The following is a 27786-nucleotide window of genomic DNA, read 5'->3' on the forward strand; positions in this document are numbered from 1 at the left end:
TATGCAAAACAATTTTACATCAAACAACACATTTTTCTTTGAGTCATTTTGAGTCTAAACACTTGGAAACATTGAGTCTTCATCAACATTGTGTCCTCTTGTCACAGAAATACAGTCAAAATTTTAGATTGGGTCACAAAAAAACAATTTCACAAATTGGAAAAATTTACAGTCCAGCAAACAAGAGCAATCAATTTCAAATTTTTTGAGCTTCCTAAGTTATTTCTCCAGGTTTTCATCTAGCATTCAACCTATTTTTGGGTCTCACAAAGTTCATCATTGCTTTAGACCTTACATTACATTCACATTTGTCTAAACTTGAGTCAAAAGGTCACTTGCTTGTCCTCATCTTACTTTGTCAACACACTACATACAACAATATTTTTCTAAGTGGTCCCTCATCAAGGTCTATCACCTTTGGGTCTCATTTGGTTTTACTTAGAGTCAAGGTCAACTTACCTCATCAAGAGAAACTATCATCTCTTTGGAAGTCACACCTACTCTACTACATACATACTTGGTCTTACACTTTAGACATTGCAAGTAAACTTCAGATTCATTTACATTTCATCCAACTCTTGGTCTTACATACTCTTTCCATTTTCATCTAGTCTCACACATCTTGGTCAATACCTAGTTCATAGTTGAAACCCGTTCCCACAAATCTAGGAGAGAAGCTAAAGAGGTTCAAGAGTCCGAAAACATGAGTTCCTATGAGTATGATAATGATATCTTTTTCAATTTTGATCATACTACATTACCTGACATGGATGCTTATAGAAACATTCCAAATGTTGAGCACATGGACACTACAAAAAACAATGGTACACATAATGACAATATGGACAAAATTTCAGTACATTCAGTAGAAGTGGAAGACTCTATTATGGATCCCCATTTCAATCGATTGGTTGAGGAAATAATAAGGAGAGATAGACAATACTTCTTATAAGTGATGGCACAAAGTGGAGCTAAGATACCTCATGATTTTGACATGTCTCAAATAATGGAAAATCGACCTTTGCAACAACCTCACCTCAACATGGATCAAAGGAGGCCTAATAGTGGAAGCAATAGAGGACCACATCTTGTCTCTGAATCACCATTATCTTTGTTTCAAAAACCAGAGGTCCCATACACACATGGTCAAGCATATGATACTCACCTTCACATACCATTATGGAAGTCTTATGCAGAAAAATATACTCAATCACATGCTAATGCTAAAGACCTACCACCAAAGCAATTGGATATCCAAAGGCATGATCAAAATTTGGACCTAAGGAAACCCCGCATCAAATTTGGGGGTAACACACTAGAACAAACTCATGACATTCCTGTAGAGTATGGTATACAGGGACAAAGCAGATATTCCATTCCTCACCATGACTCTATACCAAGTGGTCCATATACGCAATATCATTATAGACCTCCTTTGTATGAACATGTGTATGATCAATACCATCCATTTATGCAACATGCTCCTCCTCCACACAGTGGTTTAAGCATGGGATATGGTCCAAGAAGTTAGTCTCCACCTAAGAATAATTTGGAACAACAAATCAAGGACTTACAAAAGAAAATGGAGGACATAAATACACCGAAACCAACTTACACAATGAGAGACATATGTCCCTATCCATTTGACAAAAGCAGTCCAATGCCTCCATTTCCTACACACTTTGTGACACCTAAGTTTGATAAGTACAGAGGAAAAGGAGATCCTAAGGCACATATAAGACAATTTTTCACAACTTGCATTGAGGTAGCAGCAGAAGAGACATATTTGATGAGATTATTCCCACATAGCTTAGGTGATCAAGCTATGGAATGGTTCTCCCAACTCCCACCTGGAATTAAGTCTTGGAGTGATCTAGTACAGGCATTTATCCAACATTTCTCATACAACATAGAGATAGACATATCAGTCACTACTTTGTGCAACACCAAGCAAAAAGATGGAGAGTCTTTTTCATCATTCTTACAAAGATGGAGGAATCTAGCCAGCAGATGCTCTTGTGAAATTCCATAAAAACAAATGGTAGAGATGTTCACCCAAAATGTTAACAAAGACATTGGTTATGATCTAAGAAAAGCTTGTTTGTCCACCTTCAAGGACGTCATTGAGAAAGGATTAGTGACAGAAAAGGTCCTAATTGAGCAAGGTATCATTAAGATATTCAAAGAAAACAAAGAGGACTTTAAAGGAAAAGACAAGCCAAGATTTTGGAATAAAAACAAGAACACAGTCAATGATGGTGTCATGGATGCCAATATAGTGCGACCCAAAATCATTTTTTCTGGATCAAGCTCTACAAACAATCAGGTGAATACTCAAACAACTTCCAAGTCACGAAGGAAGTACACTCCATTGGGAGAACCACTAGAATCAGTTTTCAAAAAGCTAGTGGCAAACAAAATAATAACAATTCCAGATCTGCCTCCATATGAGCCAAAGGTCAAACCAAATTGGTGGAATAATGATGAGTATTGTGAATTTCATTAGAGCAAGGGCCATAAAACAGGAAATTGCCATCGTTTGAAGAACATCATACAAGATCTTATTGATAGAGGTGACATTGAGATTGAAGGACACTCATCCAATCAACATGAGATGTTTAAAGAACCATTCCCAAAACATGACAAGGGAAAAGCTAAAGCCACAGATGAGCAGACCAACTATACCAGAGCATCATATAGCTATGATTCAACTGTCAATCATATTTCAATGGACAATTATATCTCTACCATTATCATCAAGGATAAAACGCTTGAAAATTCTACCCAAAGACCCAAGATTGTCTTGAAAGGCATTGGATCTTCTTTCGAACCTACCTTTGAATGTAATGTTACAAATCATAAAGGTAAATTCACTTTGCAAGGTGCTCCAGCTAAAAACACCACTTCTTCATCAACCAGACTTGAGTATGATCTTGTAGAACAGTTGGGGAAGACACCCACACTCATATCCATTCTTGAGCTCTTACATATATCCCCCACACATAAAGCTATTCTTGACAAAATCTTAAGAGACACTACCATCCCCACCGATCTGAACATGGACCAGTTTCAAGCCATGGTGGGATATATTTCCATTCCACACTCCCTTACATTCACAGAAGTTGACGAAACCTCTGTGAGCCAACCACATAATGTACCTTTACACATTGAAGCCTTCCTACACAAACATTGAATAAAATGAGTCCTGATAGATGGAGGAGCAGGTCTAAATATTTGTACATTGAGCACTATTAAACAATTGGGATATTCTGACAAAGCTGTGAATTCTACAAACAAAATTACCATCAAGGCATATGATGACGAAGAGCGTTCATCGAAAGGCACAGTCACCTTGCCTCTCAGAGTTGGGCCAATTACAAAGGATGTAGTTTGTCAAGTCCTTGATCTAGAGCTTACATACAACATATTGCTAGGACGTCCATGGATTCATGAGATGAACGTAGTACCATCTACATATCATTGATGTATCAAGTTTTCACACAATGGAGTTGAAGTGACTGTCAAAGCTGACCCAAATCCATTCATATATTGCAACAATCTGTGACCTAGATCATAAATAACAATCCCAGTCAATCGACAAGCTATTCCTTCATCATCATATGTTGATCCAGAATCCTTAAAAGCTTCTACATCCAAACAAGCAGAGCTCAAAGAAAAGTTCAAGATTAAAGACCTAGGATGCGGTGAGTATATCTTTCATGTTGATCAACTCACACTATCTCCTAAGAGATTGAGTCGACAGGAACAATCTATAAACAATTTGCAAGGAATTGGGTGCGAACCACCTAGTGTTTGGCTACTAAGTTTGAATGCAAATCTCCTCTAGTGGTGCAAGCAACTCTTAATATCAATAATCCTAATATTGGTTCCAGCAAAGAATCTATTGAGTGTATCGCCAGCCCTCTTGAGAACTCACATAGCCTTAACATTTCATCCACTCATTCCATTTCCACTCCACTTCCAGACTTGGATCAACAAGAATCACAAAAGCCCTTACTCATTAGGGATCAAAAATCAAGATTTGAAAAGAAAAATCTAAAAGTCAGTAATAAAGAAAAGTCCTTTAGTCCAAATCAAAATCAAAAGCTATTGGACTCTACAAAAATCAAAGTCAAGGATAAAAATCCTATGAAGAAAAAAGAACAAAAGTTGATCTCCTCTAATATCAAAATAACTGGGGGCAAAAGCTCTAAAATTTCAAGTCAAAAAGCATACTTGTTGATCCTAAGTCTCCATCATGCTATCCTACTTTCACTTCTTTTCACAATCATAAGCCTTCATCGCTCATCCACTTGTTCTACACATCCTTTCCCTTCTAGTGATACATCATGGACCTTTAATGGAGCTTCCTCGAAGGACTTTGTTATCAGAGATGCCCAAACTTCTTCAAGTGACACGCATATGGGTCTATGTAGTCCACACACTAGTAATTCTATCTTAGTTCCTTTATCAAGGAAGACAGTCACTCAAGCTACACATCATTCAGTCAAGGAACATTGCAGTTACAATCATAAAGTCAAGCCTCACACATTTGAGGTAGGTGACTTGGTTCTCAGAGAAAATCCTAAAAATCAACAAGACAGAGAGAAGAAGGGCAAGTTTGAACCAAACTGGCTTGGTCCTTACATCATCACAGCAGCATATGGATCTAGTGCGTATCAGCTCTCAACCATAGAGGGTAGATCTTTGGAGGATCCTATCAACAACATGCACCTTTGCAGGTTTTACACATAGCTCTTTAGAGTATCCTAATTTAAAAATACAAAAAAAATCAAAAATCAAAAATACAAAAAGAATAAAAAAAAAAAATAAATAAAAAAAGTAAAAAAAAAAACAAACCATTTCGTCCAACGATGAAAACCACTTCGGTGGTGCCTTGGGCAAGTGCCATGGTGAAAACTAGGTCACCAACGCCATGCGTAGAGACATTGCTCCTCCCTCCTTCAGGATTCACTTTCATCCTTTCACTTTTTGCACACACTCATGACCTATCCATCCATAATAAACTTACCCATTCCCATCATGGCTTGTTATTGACCTACCCAAGATTGGTTCACCATTCATAAAAACCTTCCTTTTCACCCTTTTCCATTCATAATAAATCAGCTCCTATTTGTAGCTAAGGTAAATCCTTCATCTATTGATGGGTGTGGAATTGAGAGCATCACATGTTTCGAGGAGTACAATTTCTTCTACTTTTCTTCAGTCTATCCACACACAATCCACAATAAAGCAACACTTGCATCGCCAATCCGCAATAAAGTTTCATCTTCTTCGCAATAAAGTATCAGTTTCATGGATTTAGTCAGTTTTAGAAGAGACACAACAACAATAATGGGCTTCAACAAATCAAATCTTTCAACAGACTCAAACAACATTATGGTTCAGTGCTATCTATCCTTTTTGTGAAAGTAAACATTGTGACCACAATCAAATAAGACTTATACAAGTGACAAGAGACACTAAAATTGAGGACTACAGTGAATGTTGGTGTCGAGTTTTGGTTTTCTTTTGATTTTTATCTTTTGGTGACATGTCTTTTAGCTTTTCCGGGATGTCTTTGCCTAGAGATTCTATCTCCAGGATGTCTTTGACTAGAAAGGCAAGGATGGGGTATCGTCACCTATTTTTCTTTTGTTGTCTACGGATTATCTCTTAGTAATTCTATGACTTGTCCAAGGATATGAGGACACCGTGAGTCTAGTATGAACTGGGGCATTCCTTGTTTGTGACTATCTTATCTCCATGCAAACAAGTACAATGACTTTCTGGGTCGAACATATGTGTCAATTGCCATAACCTATTTTGCCATAATAAAGCTCAATGATGATAATGCACAAGAAGCTCTTTTCACTTTCATATCTTCTATCTTCCATCCCCCTTTCTTGATTGACTTCCATCATCCTTCCCGAGTCTATGTAGCCTGCTATCACATAATTGAGTATAATGACACACCAAAAATATTTGCATTTCATGTAGTTGCACCTGCATTACCACATATTAAGCATTTCATACATACATATAGGTATCACAATTGCATCACATCCTGCACACAACACATATTAGCACATTTTACATTTTCATCACGTAAGTAATCATTTGCATTATCATATTCATTTGCATTTCATACATTCACATTTGCATTGGCATAACATTTAAAAACATAAAAGAACAAAAATATTGCATTTCATGTATATATTTGCATCCATATCAATCATCATTATAAATCACATCAAAGCAACATCACATAGGTACACAAGCATATAGCTACCGCAAGGATGGATCATCTCATATATATAATCATAAGTGTCATGATACAATGATGTCAAAATCATATGGCTACAATTACCCGAAGGTGTCTACATCATCATACAAAATGGTACAAATTGATACATAGGGAGCCCTCTAAGGCTATGATGAATTCCCTCCCTCGGAGCCACGTAGCCTCAACGGAGTCTGAGCCCTGGAAGGACCCACCCCAAGATCATCTCTCTTGGCCCCTGTGTCCTCTTCAACCACCCCTCGCGTCACCCTATTCAGATAGAGGAACCCATTGATCACTCCTACTAGTAGTGCCGATCTTGTCGCGGTCATCGTGTCCCATGCCACATGTATAGCCCTCATCTCCAGTCCTGGATTTTGAAACACTCATCTCAGTGCATCCCTGTCTCCATCTTGATCATAAGGAACCAACTCCCCATTGATCGGTATCCTCAAAATCCTGTATACATCCTCTAAGGTGATTGTCATTTCACCCATTGGCAAATGAAAACTACAAGACTCTGAGTGCCATCTCTCAGCCAACGCAGTCAGCAACCCCATGTTCACCTAAAACTCAGGCACATATAGAATAAATCCTAGACCCATAACCTCAATCGCGAATCTATCCTCAAATATCAGCTCTGGTCGTAACCTCTGAGTCGATGGGAATCTCTCCCATGAATCTAGCATAGGTAGGTACTCCTGCAGTCAAGCAAATCAATCATGTCAGTCATAGTGGCATTCCCTATTCATCACAAAATGCTGCTCTTTATCCTAGTGCTTATATTTATCATATGGTGCTATTTATCCTAGTGACACTCACTGTTCATCACAAAGTGTTGCTATTTATCCTAGTGGTACTCCTTGTTCATCACAAAGTACTACGTGTTTTTGCACTCCCCGTTCATCACAAAGTGTTGCTCACTTTTGCACTCCCTATTCATCACAAAGTGTTGCTCTTTTTACTACTCCATGTTCATCACAAAGTACTATGTTTTGGTACTCCCTGTTCATCACAAAATGCCTTGATCTATCTTATCCTAGGGCCTCTGCTTGAGTGTATCCTCTTGAGTAGTTTCCTAACTGGCAACGTATGTTCTATCATAGAATTGTCAATCCTATCCCTATCTGCTATTCTAGTCTTCCCTAGAGGACTTGCTTGAGTGTATCCTCTCACCAGCTTATCCAATCGACAACATATGTTTATCACAGAATTCTCGATTCAACCTAAAAGACGTAAACACGCTTACATACTACACATACGCGCCTAGCCAACCCAAACGCCTGGCACCAGCACAGACGCGCCTAAGCTTTTTTCAACCTTGTTTGACATACCTAAAATGTATTTATTTCTCTACCTAACATGCATTTATGACAACATCAATGCAACAAAGTACAAGGAGGTTTTGCGATACTTACCGGCTCTCCTGCATCTGATGGCCTTTGAAATCGATGAGTGCGATCGAATATGTGAACCAATGCCATCGTTGCTGACTGTTGCTGCTCTATTCTCTCTCTGCACTCTGATCTCTTGGATGTGTGGATGAAAATGAGGATGTTTTCCCCTTGGGGTCTATCTTATAGACTACCCTAGCCCTAGCCCTAGCCCTCGTTTCTCGAGTCAGTCTTCATTATCCCATGACTCTGTCACCCTATCCTGTTTGGTCAGTCCATTCTAGCCTTTCTTTCTTATTGAGAGATTGTCTACGATCTTTTCAAACATTTTCATCCAATCTCTCGAGGGGGCATATCATTCCCATCTTGGGGCAACCTTGTATCAGTTCATATTATCTTCTTTGAAACAACGTGACAAGTTGCATTGTCTCAAAGAGGGGCAAAATGTAGACACCTAAAATTGTCATGTATAATTAAATAAATATTTTATTTATTTTATTATTTTAGCCTAATTCTTCTATTAATTGAATAAATGTTTATTTATTTAATTAATTTATTTATCCTCTTCTAGCCTTATTTCTCATTTAAATAAATACTTTTATTTATTTAAATTATCCTTTTCCCTAAATTAAATAAATGTTCTTATTTATTTAATTATCCCACTTCTTCTATTAATTAAATGAATCTTTATTTATTTAATTAATTCATTAGCTTTTTCTACCCATGACACATGTCATTCATCTCTTAATTCATACACTACCTACCCCTTTCATTATTTTATTATTTTCTTTACCTACCCTCTAATCATAGTCGACCATTTATCTTTTACACCTCTCAATCTTATCCCTTCATTTCTTATAATGTCTTCTATATAAGGAGATGCTTCCTTCATTATCAACCCCGATGATTACTCGACTACACTACGCTTTTGAACTTTCATATGCGATCCTATTTGCAACCACATTTCCATTCTTTGTTGAGCTCTTGTGCACATAAAATCTGAGAGCAAATATATCAAACAAGATCAATGGAGATAGGAAGAATGGAGATTCAAACCCTATTGGACATGTGATGGTATAATCTTTGTGATTTCATTTGATTTGCATTGTCTTAGGTAATCTTCATATGTTATGGTGGATCTTTGTTGATTGTTAGACTAGGGTTTTGTGGTTGAATTCATTTAGTCTTTCAATATTGTTGTTATCCATTTTCACCATAAATAGATGGAACTTGAAAAGCAAAAATTCTTTGAAGATCAGATAAAAAAGTGTACAAGGGAATTTGACACACTTCTACCGGAACTATGCAATTTACTAAAAGTGTTCAAAACTTTGTATAAAGACATATGCAAGACAAACCTACTAACAACTGACATAGATAAGCAAATGAGCAAGGTACAAGATGAAATAAATAAACTTACAGACAATTTTATTAACTCACCGGATACACTATCAGTTTTTGAACAGAAGATAACAATTTTTGAGGATGAGTTACTTAAGTTGGGAAGAGAAAAGGAGAGAATAGTGGATAAGGCAAAAAGTTTGAGACTAAGACTGAGTCCAAGATTGGACTATCTAGCATTCATGCAGAAGGAAATATCTGAGGCACTTGTATAGGGACAGAGAACACCGACAGAGCATATGCAGCTCCTCACCGATATAGTTCAAAGAACAAATGCAACTATAAAGGACAGTAAGAAATTTATGGAGAGTATAAACTTAATTTTGGCAGATATATTTCAAATGGTGACCACACAGGTACAAGGTTAAGACTACAACTCTATTGACATCTTGACAACCTTTGTCATTGATGCCAAAGGGGGAGTAGTGGTATGATAAAGTCCAATATCAGAGGAATCATATGCTTAGGGGGAGCACACATTTTTTTTGGTAACACATTTTTGGATTACAGTTTTGGATACACTTTTGAATTTTCTCATGAGTGTTGCCATCAATGCCAAAGGGGGAGATTATTGGCATATGCACACTCCAATGAGACATTGAAGGTGATTGAAGGTTTTGTCAATGATGGCAACCTTACAATCCTATGGCACCGGCAAGGAATTACATCGACATCAACAGATCACACTCTACACCAGCACTCAGACCACCGACATCGGCAGAGAAAGGAAGCATACCCGCACAGAGGCTGACAGGATTTTTGATATATTATATTTTGTTTATTATTATAAAAACTTTGAAAGCTGACTTGATATCATCGTAAAATGACTTATATATATAAGAAGTCATTGTAAGACATTTGTAAGGAGAAGAAATGAATAAGGAAAAATAATTAGGCAAACCTATTATGTGAAATATAGGTTAATGGGTTTATGTAAGAAGTAGAGCAGAAACCGGTATTGAATCTGGCATTATAGATGCTATTGTAAAGTAGTACAAGACATTGGATTTGTATAATCCACATTGTAAGTCAGTGAGACTTCCCATTGAGTAGTGAGCTCTAAGAACTTGGCCTTCCTGCATGTGCAGGCCCCTCTTGTAAGTAATATTCTCTTATTGGATAGTAAGTGAATATTGTGGGTCACAAATCCCATTGAGGTTTTTCCCACACTAGGTTTCCTTGCTAAAATATTATGTTATGATGTGTTTCTTATGTGTTTGCTTTTATTTCTGTTTATTGCATTATTTCTTGCATACCGGTACATTGTTATAATATGCTCTACATGTTTTAAGTTAAGAAATCCTAATTACCGGTCAGATACTGATTCACCCCCCCCCCCCTCTTAGTATCTATGGGAATCCTAACAAGATGTTCAAGTAAAATTTCATGTTTAGGAGATCCTTCTCATTTTAGTTCTAATATTTCCTTTGTTGTTGATTGATAGTGGGTCCTTTGGCAACAATTTGTATCTTGCCCTGAAGTAGTGTGCCATTGTTGAGAAAGTCCATATATCTTACCCTAAGGTAGTGTGCCCTAGCTTTGTGAGTCCATTAGGTGTTGTTTATCCTTGGTGGTAAACCTAAAAAATTATAATCATTTTATTCATATTGTGAGTCAGATTCTCATTGTGGTTTTTCCCCATTTGGATTTTTCACGTAATGCTGATGTTCATTCATGTATGGTTTATGTGTGATCAATGTTGTTATAGAATGGTTAACTGTTGTTTATGATTAATATATTTTGAAGGTTCAAACCGATTCACCCCCCCTCTCATTCATGTCATGGATTCAACAATTGGAATCAAAGCAAGGTTCCTCTTTGGAAAGATTAACTACTTGATGTAGATTTGAAATGGCATAAGAACTTCATCTTAAAGAACTATTTTTTGATGGATCAAACTTCTCTTATTGGAAGGAAGGATGGAATCCTATTTGGAAGCTTTGCAAAATGGACTCTGAGATATTATCAAGACTAGTTATATGCCTCCACAGAATGGTCCTCAGAGTCTGAATGAAGTTAAGAATCATGGGACTGATCCAAAAGCTAGGAAAATAATATCCAGTTTCTTGAGTGATGTTGTACATTTGGTAAGGTTAAAGGATTGAAAAAAGATAAGGAAAATTAGAACAAATTATGTTATTCATATGAAGGTGATCCTAAGACAAAGAAAGCTAGGTTTGTGAATCAGAAAAAAAAATATGAGTGTTTAAGGATGATTGATGATAAAGGTGTTGAGAACTACATACACAAAGTGAATGATATTGCAGAAGCTATCAGAGGTGTTGGTGGAACATTAGAAGAAGGTATGTCATAAAAAAGATCATGTTCATATTGACTAAATCCTACAAACCTAAGAACTGTGTGGTTGAAGAATGTCATGATCTAAAATATTATACAATAGATCAACTTATTGGAACTTTATTTGCCTATGAAATTTGAGAGATCGAAGAAATAAAAAGGGAAAGAAAAGAGGTTGCATTTATTGTTTCAAAGCTAGTAGAAGATGAACCGAAAGCAAGTGAAATCTTAGATGAGATCAAAGCAAACTTTAAAAGAATACTGAAAAGAGGTATCATAAAGTACAAAGGTAAGTTATCTCTAAAGTGTTTTGATTGTGGTATAATTGGTCATTATGCTTCTAAATGTATGTATTTAAGGAAGATTACAAAAGATCTAATGATGATAAAAAGAAAAGTAGATATAGAAGATATTTTTTAAGAAAATAAAAAATGATAGAGATAAAGGGAAAAAGAGCCTATATTCTATGGAGATACATTCATTAGAGGATGAAGACAATGAAAAATTGGATGAAGAATCTCTATTTTTTGCTATAGAGGAGAACAATAAGGATATGTCTGGAAGACCAAAAGGAAAGAAAAATAATGAGAATTTAGCAAGAAAGAAGACTACAATACATGCTAAAGTGGAACATAGAGCTTGGATCATTGACTTTGGGAATATTCAAATCATATGACCGGTGATAAAGATAAGTTCATTAATTTTAAAAAGTATGATGGAGGATAAATAAAATTTGTAGGAGAAGAAGTTGCAACCATCTGTTGAATAGTAAGTATCTCAATTGATGGTAAGCATAAAATTGATTATGCTTATTTTGTTGAAGGTTTGAGGCATAGTTTATTGAGTGTTAGTCAGATGTGCAATAAATGTTATGAAGTTTTATTCAATAAGACTGAATGTGTAATTAGGAGAGGAAAAATTGGAAGAATGGTAGCATAAGGTATTGGGACAAGTGGAAATGTTTACTACATAAAGGACAAGAGTGGAAGTAGGTGTTTTTCAGACATAGAACACTGAATATTAGTTATAGCACAAAAGGATCATGGGACATGTCAATTTTGATAACATGATAAAGATTAGTAGTATTAAAGTTGTGAGAGATTTATTAAGGATTGTCAAACCTACTGATACTATGTGTAGGGAATGTCAACTAGGAAAGAAGACAAAGAGGAGATTCAAGAACAAGAAATATTCTACTTCTTAACCTTTGGAGCTAATTCATATAGATATTTGCTTGTCTACAAGGGAAAAAGGATTGGATGGAGAAAGGTATTTTATGCTACTTATTGATTATCACTCTAGGATGACATGGATTATATTCCAGAAAGAAAAATTTGAATCTTTTGAAAGGTTTTAATTGTTCAAATCAATGGTTGTAAATCAGATAGATGCTAAAATCAAGTATTTGAGATCTGATAGATGAGGAGAGTTTACTTCAAATAAATTTGAAAACTTTTGTGAAAAATATGGAATGAGAAGACATTTTTCTACCCCTATAACCCCTCAATGGAATGGAGGTATAGAGAGGAAGAATAAGAATGTTATTGAAATGGCTAGAACTATGTTGAAGGATGCTAACTTGTCTAATGTGTATTGGAAAGAAGTTGTGCATACTACTATTTATACTCATAATAGGGTACATATAAGAGAGAATCATACTAAAAACTTTATGGGTTGTGGAATGGAAGACCTCCTATCCTGAATTATTTTAGAATTTTCGGGAGTAAGTGAAATATTAGAAGGGATAAAGATGATATTGGAAAGGTTTTTACTAGAGAAGATGAAGAAATATTTATGGGATATGCTACAAATAGTAGGGCCTACTAGTATTACAATAAGAGATTGAAAAAGATAGTGAAAATTACAAATGTGAAAATATGTGAAGAATGGGATCAAAATGCCCCTAAACCCATATAGGAGATTGATTTTGAGATCATCCCAATTGTTGTAGAAGAGAAGACTAATCCACAAGGTAAAAAGAAAGAGAAAGAGACAAATTAAACTGAAGAAGAAGAAGAACTAGATCAAGTAACTAAAACCCTAACCAAATATGTATAAAAATCATTCAAAAGATTAAATAATTGGAGACAAAAACAAAAGAGTTCAAACAAGAAGAAGAGTTGCGGAAGCAAATGAGCAAGAAAACTATTATTTTATCTCATTGGAGGAACCTAAATCATACGAGGAAGCAAAAAAAGAAGAGAGCTGGGTCAAAGCAATGGCAGAAGAACTAAATCATATACAAAAGAATTAGACATGGGGAACCGGTACCAAGAGAGGTGGACAAAAATGTGATAGGAACTAAATGGGTGTTCCAAAATAAGCTAAATGAATAGGGACATGTTACAAAGAACAAAGTGAGATTGGTATGTAAATGCTATTTACAAGTTGAAGGTATTAATTTTGAGGAAACTTTTCCTCTAGTAGATAGAATGGAAGATATAAGAATGTTTCTTTCTTTTTCTACCTATAAAAAATTTAAGGTATATTAGATGGATGTTAAGTCAAATTTTCTAAATGGACAACTAAAAGAACAGGTGTATGTTGAGCGGCCAGATGGATTCAAATTGCAAAAGATCAATATATTATTTATAGATTAAAGAAAGCATTGTATGGACTCAAACAAGAACCTAAAGATTGGTATGCTAAATTGAATAAGTATTTGTTGCAACAAAATTTTAGGAAAGGTATTGCTGGCATCAATCTCTATTTCAAAGTTGAAGATAACAAGTTGCCGATTGTTGTTGTCTATGTGGATGATATTATATTTGGACGAAGTGATGGTCTATGTAAAGAATTTGTAGAAGAGATGTAGAAGGAATTTGAAATGTCAATGATTGGTGAGTTGTCATTATTTCTTAGTCTACAAGTTACACAAATAGAAGATGGAATTTTTATGTCTGAAGATAAATATGTCAAAGAGATGCTAAAGAAGTTTTGAATGGAGAATAATTTACCAGTTGCTACTCCTTTGATTGTTAGTTGTAAATTAAGCAAAGATGATATATCTCAAAAATTTGACCAAAAAAGGCATAAATCTATGATTGGAGGACTCTTATATTTAACTACCCATAGACCAAATATCATGCAGGTTGTCTGTTTGGTTGCAATATTTTAGGCTAATTTGAAGCAATGACATGAACAAGCAACGAAGAGGATTTTCAAGTATTTGAAAGGGACTTTGGATTTTGGTCTTTTATACAAGGAACATGGAGATTTCATGTTGAAAGATTACATAGATGTTGATTGGGCTGTAAGCATTGATGATAGGAAAAGAATTAGTGGTGGTACATTTTTCTTGGGAGATAGGTTGATCTCTTTGTTAAGTAAGAAGCATGATTTAGTATCTTTATCTACTAAAAAGCATAATGCATTGTAGTAGCACCTTGATTCAATCAATTTATATGGATGAAACAAATTCTTAAAGATATCAAGGTGTTATATGATGAAGATATTCCCATTATGTGTGATAATACCAGTGCTATAAACATTTCAAAGAATCTAATAATGTGTTCAAAAACTAAATATATCTCAATAAGGGAGAAGGTTGTAGAAAAGGAAGTCAATCTAGAATATATTTCTATAAAAGAATAGGTTGTAGATATTTTCACCAAGGATTTGGTGAAGGATTTTTTTGAGTACCTCAAGCATAAATTAGGGGAATATTGAAAGCTTATCCTTTATCTCTTGGATTGATGTTGTCACTATTAATGAATAATGATGAACAACAAATACCCTAACTGGTACTAAGAGGGGGGGGGGGGTGAATCAGTACATACAAAAACCTCTCTGAAACTTATCAAGTTAAAACAATGCTAGTCGATTGTCTTCATTACTAAACTTAACCATGGCAACACTGGTTAAACACAGTACGACTTCAGACAACATAAACCGGTAAAACTGAACACTTGAAATACATTCAATACTTGATAACTACTTCACCCATAAACATATGCATGTAATGTATTAGCAATGCCATAACCATCAGTTCTGCATGCATAATCACTTAAAAAAAGAATACACAATCATCATATGAAAAATGCATAACTCATGACATACAGATTTTTTACGTGGAAACCCAAATGGGAAAAACCACAGTGGGGATGAATACCCACAAGCTTGTTTTGAAGTCTTTTGAAGCTCACTCTATTAGGAGCCTAGTCCGGTTAAAGACTTTACAATAAGGTTCTGCTAGGAACCGATCCTGTTAAAGATCACATGATTAAGGGATGGCTATATACCTTGTCAAAGGTTGAAACCCTGTTAAAGGTTACCTTGCTAGAGGATTTAAAGAACTCAATGAAATTGAGTCACCTAGTTAGAGGATTTACAGTAAACCCGTTAAAGCTACCCGGTTAAGGGATTTTCCTTTTGTTGAAATGGTTAGAAGACAACAGGTAAAACTCTGATCTGATAACAACACTATATGCTAAGGCAGATCCTTTTCATTTCCTCTACTCTACAATCACACTGTAGTTTTCACTCAGTCATCTGGCAAGTATCTCATCACTCGGATACACACACAAATTTTTCCAACAACAATAATATCAAAACTCATCGACCTTATAGACAAGAATTAGGTCAATAACACAAACCCCAAACCCTAAGCATCTTAGGTTTACAATTACAAGTGATCCAATCCTGACCGTCCAAACACATTTTGTAGAATGAAACAATCTCAAACAGATCACAAGTCATTTTGCGTCATCCATTCTTCACCGCACATAGAAATTAGTAACCCATTATGCTTTCTTCTCATACCGCTAAGAAGAATGTTCATTGCCGAGGTAGACATTTAATGCAATCAATCTTCACATGCAAGATCCTCAAGGAAATCCTTCATGTGCACAAAGCTGATGTGGCATCTCAATCTCATCCTTATTTGTTAGCATACTCATCACAAAATATCATCAGTTGCATCGCACAAGCTAGATTGCCAAACCAAAAACCCTAGAGCTGAGACTACTAACCGGTAGTCACACTTAGTGAAACCCCGACACTAGTTCACTACATCTCTTCATACTAGTTCTCCAACTTGATCATCAAATAAAAACTTCTTCCAATCTTCATATTAGTTGACCTGAACTTATTGACATCAATGACAACATACATTATTATCATATTATCATACCGATTCATCATATGCCAACAATCTCCCCCTTGGGCATTGATGGCAATACTTAGTGTAGCATTGCAGCTAAAAACAACATAGACTACTGCAACTAAAATATATTCATCTTATACCATACATCAGATATCTTCTCCCCTATCATATATCTTCTCCCCCTTTGACAACAATCCCAAAGTGGAGGCACAAGCTTCCATACTCCACTATGTTGCTCCCCTATGGAGTAGCATCCTTCAACACATTAATCCTAAAAGATTTGTCACTATAATACCTGACTGATGTGGAGAACACACCTTTAGTTTACTGCATGAAGGGGCAAAACCCCTAATTCACTTCTCAAATAGGTAAATGTAGTCTTCGATAAGGGCTTAGTAAATATATTTTCTAGTTGCTCCTTACTGGAAACATGTTCTAATACAACCTCTTTGTTTTGAACCTTCTCTCTCAAGAAATGATACTTGAGCTCAATGTGCTTAGTTTTAGCATGCAATACCAGATTCTTGGAAATATTTATTGCACTTGTGTTGTCACAAAATATACTCACCAGTTTAGATATAGGTACTTTGAAACCATCCAATACATGTTTCATCCAGATTGCTTGAGTGCAATTCATAAATGCTACCACATATTCTGCTTTAGTTATAGACCGAGAAATACAACTCTTCTTTTTGCTTGTCCAGGAGACTAGTCTTCCACCAAGAAAGAATGCTCCACCAGTTGTGCTCTTCCGGTCGTCCACATTACCTGCCCAATCTGCATCGGTAAACACTTTGAGATTAAAATCACCATTGTATGGATACCACAATCCATAGTCAACAGTCCCTTTCAGGTATATAAGAATCCTTTTTACTACTACCAAGTGGGATTCTCTTGGACTCTTCTGAAAATGAGCTACTATGCCCACTGCATGAGTAATATTTGTTCTGTTGTGCACCACATAGTGCAACTTACCGATCATTGACCGGTACTCCTCATTCACCAATGATGAATCATCTTCCTTAGTCAGTTTATAGCTGGTCACCATCAGTGTACCAATTGGGTTGCTTTCCTCCATGCCAAAGGTCTTCAATACTTCTTTGACATACTTGGACTAGGTAATAAAGATACCCTCTTTCATTTGTTGAATCTGTAAACCAATGAAGAACTTTATCTCTCCAATTAGAGACATCTCAAACTCTTTCTTTATTTCATCTGCAAAGGCATGACTCATTTCATCATCTCCTCTAAAGATTATGTCATCTACAAATACTTCACAGATCAGAATCTAACCACCTTCAGATTTCAGGTATATGTTATTGTCCTCACTTGTTCTTTGAAATCCTATTTTCACAAGATGAAAGTGTAATCGTTCATACCATGCCCTTGGTGCTTGTTTTAATCCATATAGGGCCTTGTGTAATCTACACACCATGTTACTATCTTCTGATAAGGCAAACCCATCTGGTTGCTCAATATCCACTTCCTCTTCTAGGATTCCATTCAAGAACGCAAACTTCACATCCATCTGGTATACCTTAAATCCCTTGAATTCTACAAATGCAAGTAGCATTTGGACACCTTCTAGACTAGCCATAGGAGCAAAGGTTTCTCCATAGTCTTCTCCCTCTTCCTGAGAATATCCCTTCCATACAAGTCTTGCCTTGTTCCTCACAACTGTGCCTTCTTCGTTTAGCTTATTATTGAAAACCCATTTGGTACCTATGACATTTTTGTGTTCTGGTCTAGGTACCAAGGACCATGTTGCATTCTTTTCTATCTGGTCTAGCTCCTCTTTCATTGCGTTAATCCACTCTTCATCTGTAAGTGCTTCTCTGGAAGTCTTGGGCTCCAATTCAGAAATCATGCAAGAGTTTTCTTTCACCTTTCTTCTTGTGAGTATCCCTCCATCTTTATCTCCTATGATCTACTTTGAATCATGATGTAGTTTCACATATCTAGGAATGACTCTAGCTGGTTTTTCTTGCTTTTCCTCTTCTTCTTCACTTACTTCTTCTTCTTCACCTACTGCAGCTTCTACCAACACAAGAACACTGAGGTCTTTACTTGTTTCTTTCTTAACTGGTTCCTAGAATGTTATACCTAGTTTATCTTTCACTTTCTCGCTGCAGGTTTCCTCAGGTTCCTTAGGGGATTCATCAACCCTGACATTGATACTCTCAACAATTTTTTGTGTTTTATTATTCTAGCACTTAAGAGCTTTTCTCTTAGGGGAATATCCCATAAATATTCCTTCATCACATTTAGCATCAAACTTGCTCAGATGCTCACCTCTCTTGATGTAACACTTACTGCCAAATACTTTAAAATAGCTCACAATGGGCATCTTCCCAGTCCAATACTCATAAGGGGTTTTATTTTTACCTTTCTTGATAAGTACCTGGTTAATAGTATAGACTGCAGTGCTCACCGCTTCTCTCCAAAAAGTGTGAGAAACCTTTCCTTGGATCGACATAGTTCTGGCTGCTTCAACTACAGTCATGTTATTCCTTTTTGTTATGCCATTCTGTTGTGGTGTCCTTGGAGTAGACAACTACCTCTTGATACCACTATCTTCACAGTACTTGTTGAATTCATCAGAAGTGAATTCACCTCCTTGATCAGTTCTTAGGCATTTTATCTTTTGACCACTTTCCTTCTCTACTAATGCTCTAAAGGCTTTGAACTTTCCAAATGCCTCAGCCTTTTCTTTCAAGAATGTGACCCACATCATCTTGAGCAGTCATCAGTAAGAATCATGAAATACCTATCTCCCCGAATACTTTTAGTTTTCATAGGACCACACAAATTGGTGTACACAAGATCAAGTAAGTTCTTTGCTGAAAAAGACTTACCTTTGAAAGTTGAGGAAGACATCTTCCCAAGTTGACATTCTCTACGTAAAGCATTCTCTAGTTTGTTTAGCAAAGGAAATCCTCTTACTTCCTTGATCTTACTAGCCTTTATAATATTATAAAAGTTCATATGACAAAGTCTCATATGCCATATCCAACTATCATCAAACTTTTCCATCAGACACCGACTAACCTTGGCATTTAGTTGAAACAAGTTACCTCTGGTCTACTTACGGGTGGCAATAAGTTCACCACTCTTTCCAATTATACTGCAGAATCCACCTTTGAACTCCACAATGAGTCTTTTGTCATTTAGCTAAGAAACACTCAACAAGTTGTGCTTAAGACCTTCTACCCAGTAGATATCATCTGCACTGCTCTTTCCATTCAATGAAATGGATCCTTTTCCCTTTACCAAGCATGGTGCATCGTTGCCAAATCTGACAACACCTCCATCCTATTCTTCTAGAGCCTGAAACTTTCCCCGATCACTAGTCATGTGGTGAGAACAACCACTATCAATAGTCCACTCATTAGAGTTGTCAATGTGAGAGACAAGTTCTTTCTTGTCAGACACTTCTTCCTTTACATCTACAAATACTACGTCCTCATTCTCTTCATCCTCAGATTCTTCATCAGTAACACCTTCATCCACTGCAACAAGACAATTTCTTCTATTTCCTCCTTTATACTTTCTAAACCTCTATGGTTTATTCTTATTGTCATTGTTGGGATAGTTAACAAATATATTTCCTATCTTATTGCAGGAAAAATATTTTAAAGGAAACTTACCTCTGTATTTTCCAGTGCCTTTTGGAAGTCTCTTGGCAAGAAGAGCTTCAAACTCCATCAGAATCTCTTCATCATCCATATCTCTACATTGTCTGGATTCATAATTGGTACTTACTTCTTTTCCTTTTCTGATTGGTACAACATATGCTCTAAATATTGACTCAATCTTCTGAACACTGCCATCATAGCTATTCAACTCATATGTAGTCAATTTTACAATGATAGAGTCTAAGGATACCTTGGTTTTGTCAATAGACCTTAGCTCCTAAATAGCAGCAACTTTGATTGCATAGACCAGTAACAATGATCTCAAAAATTTACTGACAACGGTGGCATCTTCAATTGTTCCACTAGTGCTCTTGATATCTCCAACCACAGTTTTGATCCTTATGCCATATTGTTGAATGGTTTCACCTTCAACCATCCTCGTGTCTTCAAATTTTCCTCTAAGGCTCTCTTCCTTAGCTTGCTTGACATGCTCATCACTGCCATGAATTGTTTCTAATGTGTCCCATACATCTTTAGGAGTATCCTTATCTTGTACATCAATGAAGTCAATATCAGATAGACTACTAATAAGGGCTTCCATAAGTTGCCCATTTTCTTGAATCTCTCTTTTTTGATCATCAGTTAGAGTGCTAGTGGGGATTACATAGGCATTCTCAACATAGCTCCAGTGTTGAGCACCCAAATTCTTGATATAGATCTTCATTCTGTCCTTCCATATTTTGAAGTTATCTCTATTGAACTTAGGACCTTCCCTCTTCATTATTAAGGCAGGATATTTTACCTCAAGCGGTTAAGCTTATATCACTGAGGACCTGGAGTCGCTTTGATACCAATTGATGAATAATGATGAACAACAAATACCCTAACTGGTACTAAGAGGGGGGGGGAGGGTGAATCAGTACATACAAAACCCTCTCCGCAACTTATCAAGTTAAAACACTGCTAACCGATTGTCTTCATTACTGAACTTAACCATGGCAATACTGGTTAAACACAGTAAGACTTCAGACAACATAAATCGGTAAAAATGAACACTTGAAATACATTCAATACTTGATAACTACTTCACCCATAAATATATGCATGTGATGTATCAACAATGCCATAACCATCAGCTCTGCATGCATAATCACTTAAACAAAGAATACTCAATCATCACATGAAAATGCACAACTCATGACACACAAATTTTTCACGTGGAAACCAAAATGGGAAAAACCACGGTGGGGATGAATACCCACAAGCTTGTTTTGAACTCTTTTGAAGCTCACTTCTCTCTGTCTGGTTAAAGACTTTACAATAAGGTTTTGCTACGAACCGATCTTGTTAAAGATCACCCGGTTAAGGGATGGCTATATACCCTGTTAAAGGTTGAAACCCTATTAAAGGTTACCTTGCTAGAGGATTTAAAGGACTCAATGAACTTGAGTCATTTGGTTAGAGGCCAACAAAGGGATTTTCCTTTTGTTGAAATGGTTAGAAGACAATAGGTAAAACTCTGATCTAATAACAACACTATATGCTAAGGCAGATCCTTTTCAGTTCCTCTACTTTGCAATCACACTCTATAGTTTTCACTCACTCGTCTGGAAAGTATCTCATCACTCGGATACATACACATAACTTTTACCAACAACAATAATATCAAAACTCATCGACCTTATAGACAAGAATCAGGTCAGTAACACAAACCCCAAACCCTAAGCATCTTAGGTTTACAATTACAAGCGGTCAAATCCTGACCATCCAAACACATTTCATAGAATGAAACAATCTCAAATAGATCACAAGTCATTCTACGTTGTCCATTCTTTACTGCACATAGAAATCAGTAACCCATCACGCTTTCTTCTCATATCGCTAAGAAGAATGTTTATTCCCGAGGTAGACATTTAATGCAATTGATCTTCACATGCAAGATCCTCAAGGAAATCCTTCACATGCACAAAGCTAATGTGGCATCTCGATCTCATCCTTATTTCTTAGCTAACTCATCATAGAATATCATCAGTTTCATCGCACAAGCTAGATTGCCAAACTGAAAACCCTAGAGCTGAGACTACCAACTGGTAGTCACACTTAGTGAAACCCTGACACTAGTTCACTACATCTCTTCATACCAGTTCTCCAACTTGATCATCAAATAACAACTTCTTCGAATCTTCATACCGGTTGACCTGAACTTATTAAAATCAATGACAACATACGTTATTATCATATCATCATACTGGTTCATCATATGCCAACAACTACTCTAAGGGGGAGTAGTGGTTTGTGTATTGGATGATCAGTATGTCATAGTATGCCCTTTGTCTTTGATATCAAAGTGGGAGAGATCTTATTGATAGGGGGGAAGATGCTATAATTTGTTCAAGTTTCTCAAGTGTTTCCATCAATCATAAAGGAATATATTGTTGGAAATATGAGTTTGTACATATGGTTTCCATTAATGTCAAACTTAGTTGTCTGGAAAGATTTGGGTCCAGATATGATCCTATACTATTATAGGTTTCTTTGTCTTATATTTGGTGTTTGTTGTGGTGAGTTTAATGTATGGAGGAAACAATATTTAAAATCTCAATGGCAAGAATGATTTAGATGTTTTATGGATGTTGCAAAACCTTGTTGTTCTCTAACAATAAGGGTGTATGCTAAACTAGTTTGGAAAGTATTTGGTGACCTTTGAATATGTTGAGTTTGTTTTGCATTTCAATGGAAATTATTATATGATTCGTGTATTACTTTGTCTTGATTGTTTCTGGATTAGATTGTGTATAAGTTTTCTGCTGACATTATGTTGTCATTGATGTCAAACGGTGAGTAAGTAGAGATGAGTAGTATGTGTGAGAAAGCATTTCATGGATAATCGGTATGAAAGGTGGACCATGCAAGAAGAGATGAAATTGGTATGGTGGATGTTGATTGTGATGAAGACACAAAATGTTACAAGAATCACATCAACACTGGAGGTGAAGTATGTACATGCCACCGGTATAAAGGACAAATTGTATAAACTGACAGAAATGGTATGTTATCAGTATACTTTAAGTGCAACATCTATCGATAAGAAGGATATCAAACAAGAAAGCAAACAAATAGGTCAACTAGTAAACAAACTAAATTAAAGGACTGATATGGTTGATGGCAAGCCAAGTGGATTCGTGGACAAAATATATTTTGGCAGATATGTAGGAAAATTGATTAGGTCATGTCGGTAAGATGTTATGAACCAGTAGTGGGTCTTGGTTAGTAATTCATGTCAGATAGACATAAAAAGTCGGTGAAGGATGCCAAACTGACTCAACAGGCAAAGGCGACATGTGGCAAGCATGTAGAGGTTGGTGGACTACTCATTGACATGGTAGGTAATGAGTAGGTCGACATTAATGGAAAACCCACAAATCATGAATTGAAGGTAGGATGTTATGGCTCGAGGAAGACAAAAAGGCAAGATGACTAATTTGATTCTATATGACAATATGATCCTTTTGCTCATAGGTCAAAGGAAACAATTGAAGCATTAACGATAATATAAAGAGGAAGGTTGAAAAACTTGTTGCCGATGTCTAAAAACATAAAACATCTATTGGAAGATGAGGATATGGTAGTGCTGATTGATGTGTTGTAGATTATCATTCCAAGAAATGAAGATCTGATTAGATTGGATGCAAATTGATATTGTGAAAGAAAATCCTAACACACGATCATTTGAATGTTGTTTTTGGCGAGAACCTTTAGATTTAAATATGCGGACTAAAAACTAGAAAAAGTTTTTTTTTTGGAGGTGTGGGATGTGAGTTTGAAGTGAAGTGTGAGTTTGAGCAAGAAAAGAGAAATCAGTTTGAGAGACATTTCACTGAGAATCAAAGTGTTGAATTTTTAGCAAGGAAAACTGGTAAGAGGTCTTTATCGACACTAACAAAGCAACCAATGAACTGAAATAGAGTTATCAGTCTAGGATATCAGCAGAGTGTGTATTGGTAGGAAAGCATCCATGAATGTGTTATTGTGTAAGAAGAGATTCAGAGATAGAGAAGAAAGGCAAAATGAGACTAGTTGGTGATTTGAGAAAGAAACTAAACAACCAGTAGTGAAAGAACTGGTGTGGAAAAGAAAAATGTTACTGGTAGACAAAAGTTGATCAGGTGTTGTAGAACCCATTTGCAACAAGGTGCTCTCACAATATTTAATTATATTTCTTTGTATCACATCAAGTCGGTGCTTGGTGTAGGTGTTGGTGCTCCTTGTTTCAGTACCATAAATCTATAGGGGTTGATGCCCTAAAATCTTTGTAATTCATTGTTTCATTATGAGGCTATATTGGAGCAGTAGTCTCAAACATCATTTCTCACCGAGTTTTTCCTACATTGGGTTTTCCTCATATATATAGTGTTGTGTGATTGTATGCTTTTGTGTGTTTTCTTTTTATTACTTATCTTGGTTCACCGACATAACCCTTTTTAGTGTTTAGATTGTTAACCAGTATTTAAAATTTGGTTTAAAAGTAAAAAATTTCAAGGAACCACTGATTCACCCCCCTCTTAGTGGTACATTGTGTTCAACAATTGGTATCAGAGCACTAGGTTCCCTGTTGGTCAAAGCTTTCTCTTGCTTGGTTAGATTCTATTATTGGAACACAATGACAATAAATGAGTCTTCTTCCTCCAAATCTCCCATGTTTGATGGAACCAACTATACTTTTTGGAGCAGAAGGATGGAAACCTTTTTGTCCTCTCTAGGTTTTGATGTGTGGATGTCTATGAAAAATGGGTATGTTGTCCCAAATGCTCCACCGACAGATCATGATGCCAATAATGAATATGAGAACAATGCTAAGGCTAAGCATGCTATTTTGAATGGGTTGTCAGATAACGAGTTTGTTAAGGTCATGCACTGCTCATCCGCAAAGGTTACTTGGGACAAACTGTAGAGACTCTTTGAAGGAGATGCCAAAGTCAAGGAAGCCAAACTGCAAGCTCTAAGAGGTCAGATTGAAGGCCTGAAGATGAGAGAGGAAGAAAATATTGCAAACTATCTTCACAAGGTAGATGAAACTATGAATACTATAAGAGGGATACGAGAAGATGTAGCAGATGTAGTTTTTGTCAAAAAGGTTCTCACTTCACTCACCTCCAAATATGATACAAAGGTCTCTGCCATCGAAGAAGCCAAGTATTTGAAAACATTCTCAATGGATAAGTTGTTTGGCTCCTTAATTGCATATGAAATGAGGACAACTGGTGAAGGAACCTCTAAGAGAGAATATGCATTTAACTCCATCAAGAAGGGAAAAGAAGAAGCTGGGCAAGGAAAATCCAATGAGGACTCAAATGTATAAGTGAAACTTTTTGAGGAGGCTCAAGAGAGGATCCGGTAAGTACCAGGGTAAACTACCTCTAAAATATTTTAACTATGGTAAGATAAGACATTTGAACTCAAAATGACCCTATGATGAAATTGATGAAGAAGAGCTACAAAGAACCAACATATCCTTGAGAAGAAACCAAGAAAGGAAGGTTTACCGGCAAGGAAGAAAAAGCTAGTGGAAGAAGAGAAGCCTATACAACAATGAGGATGATGCCACATATGAAGAAAGTGCATCAGAAGATGACTACTGAAGGGAGAAAGAGTATTCAATCTCTTTATGGCAGTAGATGAACCAATAATTGAAGAAGAAAATAAGGACATTGAAGGTGAGGTGAACTTAGAAGGATAACTCATAAGTGCACTAGAAGAATTGAGCAAAGAAAGAAAATAACTCAAGAAGTTCAAGAATATTGCTGCAGAAGGACAAGACCTCCTGAAGCAATCCTTGGATAAGTCTAATCAAGTGATTGTTGATTTGAAACTCTAGTTGGAAGAGGCTAAAAAGATATGTGAAGTCACATCTGGTGACTTGACAAAAATAGAAAATGAGAATCAAGAACTAGAAGGAAAAATAGTATGAGAAACAAGTATGAGCTTGAAAAGAGAAATGAAGAATTAAAAATGAGAAACAAGTATGAGGGCAGCACTGAAGACTTGAACAAGATGCTGAGCAAACAAAAGAAATCAAAGGATATCAGTGGCTTGGGGTTTGAAGAAGGACAAAGTTAAAACAACACAGACACATAGGGTAAGGAGATACAATTCACTTCTTCAAATGAAGGTGAAAAGAAGAAAACATTCATTGTAAGTAAATATACTAGTAAATGCGTAAGCTGTCAGAAACCACCCTACAAATGGCTATGCTCAATTAACGAGCAACAAGCCACACACAATGCACCAGAATGTAGATCCTAGAAGCAAAGGAAAGGTTGATCATGAAGGGTTACCTAGAGTCAACAACTTGAAAGGAAGACCCCTGGTGAGATAGATGACTGCAAGACCAAGGTAACCAAACCGGTATGTTCCAAACTTTCATGGTTATTGTTACCAGTGTAACAATCTTGGTCATATGATAGCCAACTGTAGATTGATGAATAAGTCCACTATGAATTATGAAAGTAGAATCTCCTTTGTCACACTTTGGGAGATGAATGTCATCTACTAGCAATGTAATGTTTTGGTTCATAGGAGTTATGATTGCAGGGGAAGCCAACCGGTTTCCTACAATAGTTTTTCAAACTCATCTTATAATATGAATGGGAAGTGCTATAATTGTCATGAATTTGGACATATTGCAAAGAATTGTAAGAATAGGAAAATCAAGTAGAAGAGGATAACTCCTGATTAGAAACCGATAGTCAAAACAAAACACAAAATTGCAGCCGACAAGGAGAAGGAAACTCAACCTGTTTGGGTTGAGAAAGAAAAGATCAATGCAGAGTCAATTTTGATTGTGCAGACTGCCCTACATGTAGAAAGGAGGAATCTATGGGTAGTGGATAGTGGTTATTCCAACCACATGACCAGAGATAAGAAAAAGTTCATCAAGCTTGAAGATTGGAATGGTGGTTCAGTAAGGTTTGGAGATAATTCATCCATCAAGATAAAAGGAAAAGGTATTCTAAATATTGATGGAAAATTGAAATCTCATGATGTATATTATGTAGAAGGCCTGAAGCACAATTTGCTGAGTATGAGTCAGATATGTGACTAAGGATACAAATTAATCTTTGACTCTACTGGTTGCCAGATAAGGAAGGAGAGTACCGGTCAGATTGTAGTAGAAGGTAAGAGGATAGATGGAAATGTATACAATTTGAAATAATATTTTGAATCCCAATGCATCTTGGGACAAGTGGATGAAAGCTAGTTGTGGCATAGAAAGTTAGGGCACATAAATTTTAACAATCTAGTCAAAGTAAGAAAAAAGGGCTATGTGAGACACACACTGAAGATCATCAAACCGTTAAGCATATTTTGTGATGAATGTATTAAAGGAAAGAAAAATAAGGTCTCCTTTCAGACTAAAAAAAATAACACCTCAAGGCCCTTAGAATTGGTGCACACAAATTTGTGTGGTCCAACTAGGACAAGAGCTCTTGCCGGTGAAAGATACTTCATGCTCTTTATAGATGATTACTCAAGAATGACATGGGTGAATTTACTCCAAGACAAATCACAAGGATATGAGAGATTCAAGATCTTCAGGAAGGTGGTAGAGAAGGAAAGTGGTGTAAAGCGGAAAAATCGCGATTGAACCCTAAGTGTTCCCCCCACCACTCC

This window comes from Cryptomeria japonica, chromosome 7 (assembly GCF_030272615.1).
Source record: "Cryptomeria japonica chromosome 7, Sugi_1.0, whole genome shotgun sequence".
In the NCBI taxonomy this organism is placed as follows: domain Eukaryota; kingdom Viridiplantae; phylum Streptophyta; class Pinopsida; order Cupressales; family Cupressaceae; genus Cryptomeria; species Cryptomeria japonica.